Source organism: Hyla sarda, chromosome 13 (genome assembly GCF_029499605.1).
Source record: "Hyla sarda isolate aHylSar1 chromosome 13, aHylSar1.hap1, whole genome shotgun sequence".
In the NCBI taxonomy this organism is placed as follows: Eukaryota; Metazoa; Chordata; class Amphibia; order Anura; family Hylidae; genus Hyla; species Hyla sarda.
Window position 1 is genome coordinate 2,771,810 of NC_079201.1, and position 6,000 is coordinate 2,777,809.

Consider the following 6,000-nt stretch of genomic DNA (forward strand, 5'->3'; position numbering starts at 1 on the left):
AGATTAGATACACTGAGAAGTATCGCACATGACAGGATTACATACACTGAGGAGTATCACACATAATAGGATTAGATACACTGAGGAGTATCACACACGACAGGATTAAATACACTGAGGTTGGTCCTGGGGGGATGGCGCATGTGGCTCTGGGGTTGGTCCTGGAGGTGCTTGCTCTTCTGGGGTCGGTCCTGGGGGGCGCTTGTTGTCCTGGGGTTGGTCCTTCGGGCGCTTGCAGTTCTGGGGTCGGTCCTGGGGGTGTGTGTGCTGGGGGACGTCTGCAGCTCTGGGGTCGGTCCTGTGGGTCACTGGTGGCTCTGGGGCTGGATCTGAAGGTGGGGCGATGGCAGATCCGTTGCCTACGGGGCACTGGTGGCTCTGGGGTTGGTTCTGGGGAGAACTGGCAGCTTTGGGTTATCCCCTAGATATCATCTCCGAGCTCCCAGATAAGTCTTCTTATACTGGTGATTATCTCCTAGATAACAGCTTTGAGCTCCCAAATAAGTTCTTATACTGGTGATCATCCCCTAGATAACAGCTCCAAGCTCCCAGATAAGTCTACTTATACTGGTGATCATCCCCTAGATAACAGCTCCAAGCTCCCAGATAAGTCTTCTTATATTGGTGATCATCTCCTAGATAACCGCTCCGAGCTCCCAGATAAGTCTTCTTATATTGGTGATCATCCCCTAGATAACAGCTCCGAGCTCCCAGATAAGTCTTCTTATACTGGTGATCGTCTCCTAGATAACAGCTCTGAGCTCCCAAATAAGTTCTTATACTGGTGATCATCCCCTAGATAACAGCTCTGAGCTCCCAGACAAGTCTTCTTATATTGGTGATCATCCCCTAGATAACCGCTCCGAGCTCCCAGATAAGTCTTCTTATATTGGTGATCATCCCCTAGATAACAGCTCTGAGCTCCCAGATAAGTCTACTTATACTGGTGATCATCCCCTAGATAACAGCTCCAAGCTCCCAGATAAGTCTTCTTATATTGGTGATCATCTCCTAGATAACCGCTCCGAGCTCCCAGATAAGTCTTCTTATATTGGTGATCATCCCCTAGATAACAGCTCCGAGCTCCCAGATAAGTCTTCTTATACTGGTGATCGTCTCCTAGATAACAGCTCTGAGCTCCCAAATAAGTTCTTATACTGGTGATCATCCCCTAGATAACAGCTCTGAGCTCCCAGATAAGTCTTCTTATATTGGTGATCATCCCCTAGATAACCGCTCCGAGCTCCCAGATAAGTCTTCTTATATTGGTGATCATCCCCTAGATAACAGCTCCGAGCTCCCAGATAAGTCTTCTTATACTGATGATCGTCTCCTAGATAACAGTTCTGAGCTCCCAGATAAGTCTTCTTATACTGGTGATCATCTCCTAGATAACAGCTCCGAGCTCCCAGATAAGTCTTCTTATACTGGTGATCGTCTCCTAGATAACAGCTCTGAGCTCCCAAATAAGTTCTTATACTGGTGAACATCCCCTAGATAACAGCTCTGAGCTCCCAGATAAGTCTTCTTATATTGGTGATCATCCCCTAGATAACAGCTCTGAGCTCCCAAATAAGTTCTTATACTGGTGATCATCTCCTAGATAACAGCTCAGAGCACCCAGATAAGTCTTCTTATGCTAGTGATCATCTCCTAGATAACAGCTCCGAGCTCCCAGATAAGTCTTCTTATACTGGTGATCATCTCCTAGATAACAGCTCCGAGCACCCAGATAAGTCTACTTACACTGGTGATCAACTCCCTAGATAATAGCTCCTAGCTCCCAGATAAGTCTTCTTATACTGGTGATCATCTCCTAGATAACAGTTCTGAGCTCTCAGATAAGTCTTCTTTTACTGGTGATCTTCCCTAAGATAACAGCTCTGAGCTCCCAGATAAGTCTTCTTATACTGGTGATCATCCACATAGATAACAGCTCCGAGCTTCCAGATAAGTCTTCTTATATTGGTGATCATCTCCCTAGATAACAGCTCCGAGCTCCTAGATAAGTCTTCTTATACTGTGATCATCCCCTAGATAACAGCTCCGAGCTCCCAGATTAGTCTACTTATACTGATGATTATATCCCTAGATAACAGCTCTGAGCTCCCAGATAAGTCTTCTTATATTGGTGATCATCTCATAGATAACAGCTCCTAGCTCCCAGATAAGTCTACTTATATTGGTGTTCATCCCCTAGATAACAGCTCTGAGCTCCCAGATAAATCTTCTTATATTGATGATCACCTCCTAGATAACAGCTCTAAGCTCCCAGATAAGTCTTCTTATATTGGTAATAATCTCCCTAGATAACAGCTCCTAGCTCCCAGATAGGTCTTCTTATATAAGTGATCATCCCCTAGATAACAGCTCTGAGCTCCCACATAAATCTTCTTATATTGATGATCACCTCCTAGATAACAGCTCCGAGCTACCAGAAAAGTCTTCATATGTTGGTGATAATATCCTAGATAACAGCTCTGAGCTTCCAGATAAGTCTTCCTGTCACCAAGCCTGCAAAGCCCTTACTGACCATACTGTATTTCGTATGTTTCCCAGGCCGGTTCTGCAACATTAAACCCCAGAATCAGCCGCTCTTAGGAATCCATTGGGGACGTTGTTTGTGTATTTGGATAATTGGCCATTAATTCCTATTTTTCCTGTGGGTCAATGGTGAAATAAGACGTGTGGAGAAGGAGATGAGATACAGAACAGGGAAATAGATATCGATCACATGAGTCAGAGGGAAACAATGGCGAACCAGGAGATATAATAATACAGAACAGCCTGAATAACTTATATATACAGAATATTTATACAATGAATCTGGAAAGTCTTCACCCTTGTCACTTCTGTCACATCTTGTTCTGTTGTTCTTGGTGCCCCCATCATTCTGCCCCCAATATCTCATAATAACAAAGTAATAACAGAGGTGAAGCCCATTTGGCAGTGCTTCCAGCCTCCAGTCTTCTTGGGGATGAGGCCACAAGGTTTACACCTGGATTTGGGGATTTTCGACCATTCTTCTCTGCAGATCCTCTCAGCTGTCAGGTTGGATGGGGACCATCGGTGAAGCAATTTTCAGGTCTCCAGAGATGTCCCATTGGGTTCAGGCTCTGGCTGGGCCACTCAAGGACATTCACAGAGTTGTCCCTAAGCAGCTCCTGTGTTGTCTTGGCGGTGTGCTTAGGGACATTGTCTTGTTAGAAGAAGAACCTTCTGCCCAGTCTTAGGTCCACAGCTCTGGATCAGTGAGAACACAATGCTTCCCCCACCATGCTTCACTGTAGGGATGGTATTAGGCAGGTGGTGGGCAGTGCTTGGTTTCCCCCAGACATGATGCTGCCCCCACCATGATCACTGCAGGGATGGTATTGGGCAGGTAATGGGCAGTGCCTGGTTTCCTCCAGACATGATGCTGCCCCCACCATGATCACTGTAGGGATGGTATTGGGCAGGTAATGGGCAGTGCCTGGTTTCCTCCAGACATGATGCTGCCCCCACCATGGTCACTGTAGGGATGGAATTGGGATAGTGATGGGCAGTGCCTGGTTTCCCCCAGACATGATGCTGCCCCCACCATGATCATTGTAGGGATAGTATTGGGCAGGTGATGGGCAGTGCCTGGTTTCCTCCAGACATGATGCTGCCCCCACCATGATCACTGTAGGGATGGAATTGGGATAGTGATTGGGCAGTGCCTGGTTTCCCCCAGACATGATGCTTCCCCCACCATGCTTCACTGTAGGGATGGTATTAGGCAGGTGGTGGGCAGTGCTTGGTTTCCCCCAGACATGATGCTGCCCCCACCATGATCACTGCAGGGATGGTATTAGGCAGGTAATGGGCAGTGCCTGGTTTCCTCCAGACATGATGCTGCCCCCACCATGATCACTGTAGGGATGGTATTGGGCAGGTAATGGGCAGTGCCTGGTTTCCTCCAGACATGATGCTGCCCCCACCATGGTCACTGTAGGGATGGAATTGGGATAGTGATGGGCAGTGCCTGGTTTCCCCCAGACATGATGCTGCCCCCACCATGATCATTGTAGGGATAGTATTGGGCAGGTGATGGGCAGTGCCTGGTTTCCTCCAGACATGATGCTGCCCCCACCATGATCACTGTAGGGATGGAATTGGGATAGTGATTGGGCAGTGCCTGGTTTCCCCCAGACATGATGCTGCCCCCACCATGATCACTGTAGGGATGGTATTGGGCAGGTGATGGGCAGTGCCTGGTTTCCTCCAGACATGATGCTGCCCCCACCATGATCACTGTAGGGATGGTATTGGGATAGTGATGGGCAGTGCCTGGTTTCCCCCAGACATGATGCTGCCCCACCATGCTTCATTATAATGATGGTATTGGGGAGGTGATGGGCAGTGCCTGGTTTCCTCCAGACATGATGCTGCCCCCACCATGATCACTGTAGGGATGGAATTGGGATAGTGATTGGGCAGTGCCTGGTTTCCCCCAGACATGATGCTGCCCCCACCATGATCACTGTAGGGATGGTATTGGGCAGGTGATGGGCAGTGCCTGGTTTCCTCCAGACATGATGTTGCCCCCACCATGATCACTGTAGGGATGGTATTGGGATAGTGATGGGCAGTGCCTGGTTTCCCCCAGACATGATGCTGCCCCACCATGCTTCATTATAATGATGGTATTGGGGAGGTGATGGGCAGTGCCTGGTTTCCTCCAGACATGATGCTGCCCCCATCATACTTCACTGTAGGGATGGTATTGGGCAGGTGATGGGCAGTGCCTGGTCTCCTGCAGACATGATGTTACCCCCACCATGATCACTGTAGGGAGGGTATTGGGCAGATCATGGGCAGTACCAGGTTTCCTCCAGACATGATGCTTCCCCCACCATGATCACTGTAGGGATGGTATTGGGCAGATGAGGGTCAGTGCCTGGTTTCCCCCAGACAGGATGCTGCCCCCACCATGATCACTATAGGGATGGTATTGGGCAGATGAGGGTCAGTGCCTGGTTTCCCCCAGACATGATGCTGCCCCCCACCACGCTTTACTGTAGGGATGGTATTGGGCAAGTGATAGGCAGAACCTAGTTTCCTTCAGACACGATGCTGCCCCCACCATGATTACTGTAGGGATGGTATTGGGCAGGTGATGGGCAGTGCCTGGTTTCCTCCAGACATGATGCTGCCTCCATCATGATCACTGTAGGGGTGGTATTGGGCAGGTGAGGGGCAGTGCCTGGTTTCCCCCAGACATGATGCTGCCCCCACCATGATCACTGTAGGGATGGTATTGGGCAGGTGATGGGCAGTGGCTGGTTTCCCCCAGACATGATGCTGCCCCCACCATGATCACTGTAGGGATGGTATTGGGCAGGTGATGGGCATTACCTGGTTTCCCCCAGACAAGATGCGGCCCCCACCATGCTTTACTGTAGGGATGGCATTGGGCAAGTGATGGGCAGTGCCTGGTTTCCTCCAGACATGATGCTGCCCCCACCATGATCACTGTAGGGATGGTATTGGGCAGGTGATGGGCAGTACTTGGTTTCCCCCAGACATGATGCTGCCCCCACCATGCTTTACTGTAGGGATGGTATTGGACAGGTGATGGGCAGTGCCTGGTGTTACGCCGAGCGCTCCGGGTCCCCGCTCCTCCCCGGAGCGCTCGCAACATCCTCGCTACTGCAGCGCCCCGGTCAGATCTACTGACCGGGTGCGCTGCGATACCGCCTCCAGCCGCGATGCGCACCCCGGCTCCCGTACCTGACTCGCTCTCCGTCGGTCCTGTCCCGGCGCGCGCGGCCCCGCTCCCTAGGGCGCGCGCGCGCGCCGGGTCTCTGCGATTTAAAGGGCCACTGCGCCACTGATTGGCGCAGTTGGTCTAATTAGTGTGTTCACCTGTGCACTCCCTATGTATACCTCACTTCCCCTGCACTCCCTCGCCGGATCTTGTTGCCATTGTGCCAGTGAAAGCGTTTCCTTGTGTGTTCCTAGCCTGTGTTCCAGACC